The following is a 10,765-nucleotide window of genomic DNA, read 5'->3' on the forward strand; positions in this document are numbered from 1 at the left end:
TTCAGGCACCCACCTGAAGACAGCTGGATCCAAGCTCCTACCTCGCTGCCACCAAGAAGTGCCACAAGCTGCAGCATCGCCCCTGCCTGGAGCAGCCAACCTGGCCTTCAAGCCAAGAGTTGAAGGCAACATGCCATGCTGAGGCGGCTGGTGCTGGAGGACTGCATGGAAGGAAGAGTATTACTGGCTTTCTGCCTTCTAAAATAACGATTGTATTCTGCTCATTGTGTTCAGTTCCCTTAACATCTGATATAAAAAAAATGGCAAGAATGGGCATCTCATTTGTTTGCTCACCCAAAGCAGATCCAGATGTGCTTTCTTAGATGCCTGGAGAGCAAAGAAACAAGACCTGGCCCTTGCCAACATCTACATTCCTCTCTGCTGGAGGATTTCTCATGTATCTTCTCAAGGGCTGGTTAATTCCTGGTGTGGTGCTGCAGCACTGCACAGATCTTCTAGTTATGAATCACTTAAAAAATGTCGGCATCACTGTGCCCAGGGTCTGGATTTAAATTAAGATATGTCTGAAACCACTGGTTCCGAAGGGAACCTTAGAAATTACCTGCACTGTAGGAACTCCAATACTGTCTGTATGAGATGGCAGATGACCTGGTACAGTACCAATGGCAAGAAACTGACTTTCCCCTATCTTTTGGAGGCCTTGACATGACACCAGTGAGCTGCTCCCCTGCTAATGGTCTCAGCAGTCACTTCCATAAACATGCAGGCTGGGTAGCAAATGTGGACAGAAAGGGGCATGGACAATCTGACTGCAGCCAGGAATGACTGAAAGGAGCAATACCCAGTGCAAACATCTCCCCACACTGCCTCCAGTGCAGTTTTCAGTCATTTTATGTCATAAATCGTAGATACGTCCTCTCTTGATTACCAAAACTCTCACCTACCATAGAATCATAGAATAGTTAGGGTTGGAAAGGACCTTAAGATCATCTAGTTCCAAACCCCCTGTCCCAGTACAACTTCTAACCCCTGCCTGAAACTTCATCTGATGAAACTGATCATCTGATCAGGCTGTCAAATATACCTGACCTGTGGTAGGTACCCTGCAATGGCCTTGTTACTTTTCTAGATAGAGAAGCTTGATGTGGCACTGGACAAAGGATAAATGGAAATATCTACTGGAGCTGGGAGGCAAGCCAAGATACCAGTCATGTAACAGTCCTGTAGTTGTTGCCGCTCACTGAAACTTTATGACAAAGAGCATAGGCTAATGTTTATAGAGTACTTTGCAGATAGCAGATAGTAATTATTAGGTTATCAGACTCCACTGATAACATCAAAAGGAAGAAAATCAAGACACTCATTAATTCAAATGCAGGGGAAGTAAGATTAACTCAGCAGGGCACAGAGTTACACGCGAACCTGCCCCATCCAAAGCAAAATGACATTTTCTTGCTCTATTTAAAGAAAACCCCAGCACTGCTGTCACTGAGCAAGACAAATGCAACACCAGTTTAACAGAATCATGGAGTGACCCAGGCTGGAAGGGATCTTGTGAGGTGCCCAGTCCAGCCTCCTGCTCAGAGTAGGGTCAGCGCTACCTTCAGCCCAGGTTGCTCAGGGCTTTGTTCCCTTGAAAACCTCCATGGATGGAGGCTGCACAAGCTCCCCGGACAACCGCCTCTACCACCCGGCTGGCCTTGTAGCGCAAAGCCAGAACATCCCCACGTTTCAGCTTCATTCAGACCTTTCTGAAAGCACAGACACTCCCTGGATCCGCGTCAACCTTTGAACAGGCTGAGAAGCAAAGGCTACCAGATTCCTCCTCTTTGCATGCTTTTCCACAGCAAAGTTACCTGCTCAGTAGGCATGGCTCCCATGCACTCCGCCATTGGAAAAGCAGTGTTCTGTAATAGCTAAGCCATACTTACCACCTCCAGCGTTATCAGCCAAGTGCCTTCGCTGCACTCCAGCACTGAGCTTATATGCGCCCGGTGGCAGGGGACACCAATGGGCTGCGGTAAGCACCCTGCGCAAGGACGCTGATTGGGTCCTGCCCCACGCCTAAGAATGCCCAGCACCTGATTGCTCTCCAAGCGTGAATAATAGGGGTAGAAAAAAAGATGAGCAATTTATTGTTAGTTTTAATTCACACTTATCTTCAGAAGTGCTGTCAACCCATCTCTCAGTGATCCTGCTGTGGTTTTATACTTTTGTTTCTGATCTGATTTCATGTCTTGTGCTTAAACTCTGCTCATCTGTGTCAGCATGTGCCTTGCTGAATCAGGTGTAAGCAATGACAGCTATAGCATTTTACATTAGATGCTGCCTGATACAGACTGTCTGTGTCCTCTGGGAACCTGTGGTTAGTCTCCACAGCACCCCCAGCCCTAAAAACCTCTTTTTCTTGCTAGCTCCAGCTCCTCATGCAGCTGCTTTACCATTAAAAGGGCCAAGAGCAGTGAACAGCTTCTGCTCCATGGTGATTCCTGAATGCTGGCTGGGTGTTTAGGACACTATGTGAGTGCAGATTTACTGAAAGAGGAAAAGTCCATGGGAATTTCAGTCCCTCCTTTACCTGCTCCTTCCCAAAGCCAGGGCAGTGCACAGAGCCACATGGCCCAGGCTGGGGCCATGCACCCCCAGAACACAGTCGTGAAGGAAATTTCACCCCTATTCAGACATTCAGGTGAGAATAAGGCTTTTTGGAATGCTTATTTTGGAGCTAAACCTTTCAAAGACACAACTGGTGTCAGTGTGAGCGCAGAAAAGACATTACCTTTGGTCTTTTTGCAATAAATGAACTCTCTGGAAAACATTGCCAGAGGTAATCCGTTGCAGAAGAATCTTGTGGGCTATCTGATGTGACGCAGAGCATGGAGGTCTCTCGTAAAGAGGCTGCAAATAACCCTAACCCCTGAAAGAATTGTGTTTTCTGGGCACTGCAGTTACAGAATAACCCAGCCACCCTTCCTGGCTACCTCCTGAAGCAGCGTGTGCTCCAAGTGAGGCCACATTGAAAACTAAGGTTCTTCCCTTCAGTGACCAGACAGCAAGAAATGGTGATCTTTTCAACCTCAAATTAAACCCAGCTTTAGATGGGTATTGGAGGGACAGAAGATCTTTTCTAGATAAAATACTTTATTTAGAGAAGTAGTTTTTTAAATGAAAGTTTTTTTCAGAAAAGGTCTAAATGGCAAGTTTGGAGACTGGGGAAAACAGAAAATCCCCCCACTTCCCCTTTTCTGGGGCAAGGTAAAAGCTGTAGCTACATCCAGTGAGGATGCTCAAGTCATTTGCCACCTGCTGCTATTGGAGCTGCTATTTGGTCTGTGTGTGCATCATCAGCTGCGCTGGCACAAGTGACTGGTTTTGCCCTGGACAGGTGAGGACAGTGGGCATTTTGACATGGGTTCTCCTGCTTTGCCTGTGACTGGGTTGAGAGCAGAGGAGGAGCTGGTCCATGGGGGACTGGCTGGGGTCTGCACTGGCATCCATGGTCATGCTTCCACTCCACATAGGCACACCAGGGGCTTCACAGCCTGTGCACATAGTAAAAACATGTCCCGTGGGTACCTAATCCTGCCTTGCCATAATGCGGTGCTTGTGTAAGCGTTACTAAGTTGAAAAAGCACACAAGAGCACATCACACAGCCTTCCATTCCAGCTTGCACTGTACTGCCCTTTATCTGAGCAGTTACCTTGCGGCTTTTTCCCTGCAGGATCCCGCTGACTAAACAGCAGCTTCCTCAGGCTGGGAAGCAGCAACCAGAGAGAACCGGCCAGGGCCATAAAAAGAGAAGGAGGGAGGCACAGGGAGTGACAGGCTGGCTGGGAACACTGGGATGGCCCCTTGCTCTCACAGGAAGGTGTGGCAGAGAGTTCATGCCCATGCACAGGGAGAGAACCTCCGCTTTTAAAGTGTCATCAAAAAGATTCTGCAGAGGTGGTTTCATGGAACTCCCCTTGGAGGGTCAGAAGGGACACAGCACTCAGGTTTTACTTCTGTGTGCTTGGGACATCTTTTGTGACCACAGAGACACTCCTTCAGTGAATTTTTATCTGGGGACAATCAGGTTTTAAATCAGGTTCCCGGATCTGATGTACCAAGTGGGAAGAAATCCATGTTTTTCCCTTCCGTGTAATTTAAAAATCAAAATGGCTTTGCACAATCCAAGACTGAAATGGGTTAAAAAAGTTACATTTTTGTTAACTGCACTGAGGAAGCCATTCAGGCCCTCCCGCTTTGCGAGAGGTCAGCATTTGCTTGTACAACCCACAAATACTTTGAGTGCATCTGCTGCTGGTGGTTGTAAGAGAGCTGTGCTCCAGAGACAGACATGACAGACAGTGTTCAAGACCAGGTTGGACGAGGCCTTGGGTGATATGATTTAGCGTAAGGTGACCCTGCCCACGGCAGGGGGGTTGGAACTAGATGATCTTAAGGTCCTTTCCAATCCTAACCATTCTATGATTCTATGCTTTTCTCCAGGGGGACAGCAGGCCTGCTTTTCTTAGGAGAACAGTGGAAGGAGCCCAAGGCATGAGCAGCTCCAAGCTCACCAGATTTCACACCTTTCACAGGTCAGACCTGCTCTGCTTGCCCTGGTCAGCACATTCCTGTATCCTGATGAGTCCAAAAAGCAGAGTGGTGTCACTGTGAATCAGCACATGGCCTTCACTCCCCTTTCTCCATGGATATGAAGTGTCTGTTCCAAACCACATAATGCAGGGAATATAAGGGTGGTTGATGCATGCAGGCCACTTGCCTGTTTGTCTGGCCATACAAATCCAGCTGGTTACCCCTGGAAGAGGCAGCATTTTTCCAAGGCCTGAGAGTTGGCAGGTGTGAAACAAGATGTATTTGTTTGAAGCAGCTATGGCGTCTTTTTACTGGGGAAAGAGTAGTGTAACCTGTAGTGCAAACAGCACTTGGCTTTTCCCCTGAATAGGGGCGGATTTTTTACTACGACTATGGCAGGGGAGCACAAGTGATGGCAGGTGAGTTGGCTGTGCTTCTTACTGCCATACCACGGGTCAGGTCCTGCAGGCTCTCCCCTCACTCACCTTCCTCTAGCACTGCATCCATCAGGCGACTCAGTTTGGCACCAACCAAAGCAGTGGTTGGACATAGCCACAACACGTGGGTCTGCCTCATCATTCCCCATAACCTTCAGGAAGGCACAGGGATGGCCCAGATTTGCAGGAGCTGCTGCTTGATGTAGTGGCTATACCCAGCTGAGCAGGGAGCTGCAGTCCTCCCTCCTATCCCCCTTCCAGCCATCCCCGTCATACATTGCTTCCTCCGTTACGAATGCCTAGAAAAACAAACCAGAAACCTGACTTCACTGATGAAGCAGTGTGGTGTGTGGGGGAAACTGCCTACTGGATGTAGTCTGCAGTGCAGTTCACTGTGCAGAGTCAGGGCAGCTTTGAGGCCAAGCTGGAGCCCAAGTGGGCAAGACAGAGTGACTGGGTTCACAGCTGGGCATGGGCATGGCTATAGCACACCTTTGGCAGCGACTGAAGGAGAGGGCCTGGGCTCTCTGGGACCCCCGTACAAACAGAGCATCCCCAGTGTATGCGTTTAACCCCACAGGAAGCAGGACAAGCACCCTGGTGCAGGCTGGGCTCCTTGGGCCATGGCACACAGCCACTTTCCTCTGCAAAGCTCCATTTCCAATGAGCCCATATAGATAAAGAATGCCTTCAGGAACATTTAATGAGCAAAGCTCAGACAGATCTACCTTTACTTTGTAGTGGCAAAAGGTAGTGCATTTCCATCAGCAATACAAGTGTGGTTGGTGTTTGTTTTTTAGCTCCCAAAGAGAATTTATTGCTTCTGTAAGGTACCGTTCTGGACTGAAGTCCTCCGTTTATCTCCAGAGCCAGAACAGCAGATTGTACCCAGTAATTTTCCTGTGCTGGTGACCCACAAGGAGGGGCAGCTCCACAGCTGGGGCCAGTTCAGTCTCCCAGAGGTTACATTAGCTGCCAGGCACTGCCTCAGCTCCCAGGAAAAGCCAAGCCTCCTCCTGCAAATATGGGGTGTCCCCAGAAATGACGACTCCCTGCAGGCAATGCTCAAACTCTGGGGCTGCTGCTAAGTAGATGACACTGAGGAGCCCTGGATGTCTCTTTCCGTAGCTGCACTGGTTAAAACCTCTCCTGATCTGCCTCGCTAGGGTAGTTTTTAACCAGTGCATGTCCCTGTTCGGGATGGCAGCCCAGCAGCACAGAGCAGGGTTCGTGGCTGGGGCAAGCATGCCTTTAGCCTGTTGGCAGGTGGAACTTGATCCCCTGTGCTGCCAGCTGCTCTCTGTGCCTGGTTAGCCTTTGGCCTTTCTGCTGGAATGCTCTTTCCTTGCACGGGTGAGCCAGGGAGTGACATCAGCCTTCTACGTATCAGACTGCAATATCAGGATCCTTTTTGCCAAAAGGTGAAGGTAAAGTGATGATCTGCAGTTCCTGCTGGCAACGACAGCATTTCAACCATCACAGGGAAAGGATGTGCAAGAAAAAAAAAGTTTAGTGTACCATTTGCCTGCTGTGTCAGTCACTCCATCTTGCTAGAGAGTGAACTGGATTAGGAGCAAGAAGATAAAGCTGAGAACAGAACACTGTCTGAGGAGGTAGATGAACACTTGGCATGCAGGCAAGTGAACTAGCAAGGAGTTCATGCCACAAACCTGTGGGGCTGGCCTGGCACCCGAGGCTGGCAGAGGAAGCCCCCCTGCACCTCTCTGCCCACTGGCCTATCCCTGTGTCTCTGAGATGGAACAACACCCTGGTCAACATGGTCCTTTGCTGTGTGGATGAGGCTGAGCAAGGACTGACCACATAAAGAAATGGGGACCAAAATCCAAGGGATAAGGTGTTTACTCACTTGCCTAGCAGACATGAACAGCCTTCACTGCAGTCTAACTTGAGCAATTGACCAAGACAGCACAAATACATTGCTCTGAAATAACACAGACAGTCCATTTGGTTTCAGCCAGCTGTTCCTTATCCACAGAACAACACCCATGCACCTCACTTGAATTTGTACGCCTTTTAAGATTACAGCTTCACCATTAATCTCAAAAGACATTGCCTTAACGCAGGCTGGCCTGTAGCCCTTGCATTTATTCAGAAACATTATCCAATTGACCCCATGGACACCTGGTGCTTATAGGAACTTCAGTGGTGGCATCTGAGCCCTAGCTCTACATCCTTACTTTCCTGCCCTATACAGATGCCAGCCATGGGAAGGAGATGCTGGGCCAGCCCACCATCAGTTCTGCCATACTGGCAGCTCCCTGAAGACAGAAGAAAAGAACTGCAGTCTTGCAGTCCACACATTGAAAGTGAGAGGTCTTCTGCATCCAATAAATAATTTTCACAGCTTGTGGACTAACGCTGTCGAACTGGCATTAAAAACCCATAGTCACTGTGCGATCAAACATCTTTTACTGAATCTTCGCATTGCACATTTGTGAATATCTATGCAATAACAGCACATAGTACTGATTGTTTGCAGCTTCTTAACACATAAGAAGTCTTACCTTTGTCATGGTCATGCGTTGATACCAGAGAGCAAGAAAGGCTTTGGGATGGCAGCGGCAATGCTGCGCAACTCCTGACAGCAAGCAGCTTGCGTGAAATTCATAACAACAAGCCACGTTTTCACAAACCACTCAGTGACGAGCTCGGAGGGCGGCAGATGGAACTGGTCTGGTTGCTTAGAGGAACCTCAGGTAGACAGAGCTCTGGAGTCAACCACAGTTTGTGCAAGAAATGGGAAGTAACAGCGTGTGCGACAACTTCAAAATGATACTGAAGTCATTGCCTGATAACTGCTTGCAAAATATTATACAGATTTTACTGGATAATTGTCTCCAGGTGGTAAAATAAAAGTATTTTTGCAGAGCCAACGTTAGACCAAAAATACTGATATTATCTTTCAGTGACAAACAAACATGGCAAAACTGTTTATATGAATATCCATGTGCAAAATAGTTTTCAGGCTTAGTCAGCACTTCCATAATCAGCTGTGTGATGGTTTTGGCTTTGATAGAGTTCATTTTCCCCAAAGCAGCTCTCATCCTGGCAGAGGGGAGTGATTGAGAAGCTGTGTGGTGCTTAGTTGCTGGCTGGGGTTAAACCATACCACCAGCACAGGTAAATAGAAGATATAGGCACCCACTTCAGAAAAAAAATTACAGTTCTACTCACGCTCTAGGCTTGAACTTCAGGTCAAAGACCAACCACCCACCCTGCAATGTCTTTCTTGATCCTCAAAGTGTTTCAAACAAAGAGCGTTAATAAAGCCCTACTACTACTACTAGCCAAGACCAGGCTAGTAACAACTTTCTCACACATGCAGAAAAATCATCACTCTCATAAGCTTTTGTATGAGAGGAAATTCAACCCTGCATAATTCTTGTCCCCTTCTCTTTGCTGCCTTCATCTCAACTATGTGAAAGATCTCTGGAAAGATTTTCAGCCATTCAGCAACTCCATTTATTTACCCAGTTTCTCTGGTCAAACAGGGCTGCTGCTGTGAACCAGTGTGGCTGGTGGCCATTGCTACCTCTCTGTGCCAGAGCAGAACAGGAGACAGCTCCTGCTCTTGACAAACCACACAGGCAGAGCGGTGCAGGTACGTTTCTTTGGACAGTGTGGTAATCAAAGGATGCAGCAAAAATTGAAGTAATCATAGAAGTAAGTCTCTCTCGGCCTTCCCTGTAGATTAAGTATAGATATGAAAATATATTTGTCTACAGTATTTGAAATGATTGGGAAAGTAATTTAGGAACTTGCCTGAAATACTGTCTCAAGGAAGACCATTCACCAACTGCTTCTGCACTAAGAGACATCATGGATGTTAAAAGTGCTAAGATCAAAGACCGTGCCCTTAACTCTGCTAAATTATTTATGACCTCTTGGGAAGCAGCTCGAAAGTACAGTTTGAAAGATGAGTTATTAGGCTCTGCCAAGCAGCTACAGAGGTAAGACAAAGCTGTTCAGCCTAGAAAAGCCAAACCAGATTTGAAAATAGCCTCTTTAATACACAGGTACACACATCTGATTCTCCCACTAGTTCAGCCTTCCACAAGTTACAGCACTCAAGCTGGGGCTGCTACTACAGTGAGGGGGAACAGTGAGGAAGAAATCACTACACAGCATAGGGGTAAACAAACAAGAAACCAATCAAACAAAAAAAAATCGTCCATCCTTTAGAAACATTATTAAAGTCACACATTTTAGACTTGGTGGTTTATTCCAGAGCCTTGGGGAAAGTTGTCTTAAATCTTAAGGAAGTATATGAATTTAACGCTTAAACCACAGTTTCAGGTAAGTATGAGTCACGTTACTTTACTAATAGCCCTAATCCGAAGGGACAGTCAATGCCAAAGGAAATAAACTGAAGAAGAACAGAATAAACTTTGCATTTAGCAGCACAGCATTAAGGAGTTAGCAGAAATCAGTCTGAGGCTTTTTGTTATTACAACGAAGTTCTTAACTTTCACAAATTTAAGGTGAGATAGAAACAGCTAGAAAACAAACAAAGCTGTCACACTGCTGGCAGGCAGGCAGGCACCGTCACTGGTGTCACTTCTTTGGCTTTGAGCTCTTGCCTCCCTCCTCCAAGCCAGAAAAATTGCAAAGGCTCTGTTTGATGCTCTTTGCTCTGCACCGACATGAGACAGGATGGCTTCTGCCACCTCTCTCCTCTGAGCACACACTTCCAAAATGTACAGCAAATTTCACTGCTGCAGGGAGGCCAGCAAGGTAGAAAGAAATCTATATATACAGGAGGTAGTAATTGAGATTTTTAAATAACCATTTTGTTTTCTCTTAGCTGACTTAGAACTCCCTTCAGCTTTAACAAAACCAAAAAACCACAAGAATACCCAACACACACAAAAAGAACCCAAACCCAACAACTTTGCTATCCTAACAGCAACAGCCCCAGCCTAAATAGTATTTTTTTTTACTTCAGTGAAGAGATAAGCTAAAAAAATTTTCACCCTTGCTGGTTAAAACATTTATACTTGGCAAGAGGCCAGCCAGAAAATGACCAGAGTAGTCTTTAATGAAGATGAGGAACCACTACTTTCCTCCTGTAACCATGGGGTGATTCCATTCATCAGCAGTAAGTAGCCTCAGCAGAGCAGTGCAGGGATGCAGCTGCTAGTGCCAAGCTGCCAAGGCTATGCAAGTCAAACATTACTGAAGGATCCAGAGTTACAGAAGTTGGCCAAAAATTGTAGCTGCACACACCTACTGTGCATTACTCTTGTGTACTTTTGACACTACCAGTTCACACCATGTTTTCCAGTTTTTGCCAAGCTTGCCTACAGTGAATCCAGCTACTAGCGGGGTTTTTCTCCTGGAATAAGGCACTACAGCATAGGAGCACTTGAACAAGACTTGAAAGATTTTACAGTTCTTGACAGGTTACCTTTGGCTCTTCTAATGCAGGCATAAAAAGAAGCACTTTAAGATAAATAAGAAGGTGGGGAGCTAGGGAGAAGGTACTAGATGAAACAGTGTGATTTTCAAAAACCTTCAGGCAAGAACGTTGATCTTACCTTTTAATCTTTTCACTTGCACTTACTTGTCAGGTTACAGTTGGAAAAAAGAAAGGTCCATCTTTGCAGTGAAAGCTGGTGCACCATGTAAAACAAAGTCACTAGTTTGTGTTTGTCACTTCAGTGCCAGGCTTCCACTCAGGTCAGTTTTACTTCACAGCAGCTGGTTGAAACAACCCTCAATGCCAGTCCTCAAGATTTCCTCTTTACTCTGCTGTCACCACCAA

Source organism: Pezoporus wallicus, unplaced genomic scaffold, assembly GCF_028554395.1.
Source record: "Pezoporus wallicus isolate ANWC-B61680 ecotype Strahan unplaced genomic scaffold, APGP_CSIRO_Pwel_v1 contig_1739, whole genome shotgun sequence".
In the NCBI taxonomy this organism is placed as follows: domain Eukaryota; kingdom Metazoa; phylum Chordata; class Aves; order Psittaciformes; family Psittacidae; genus Pezoporus; species Pezoporus wallicus.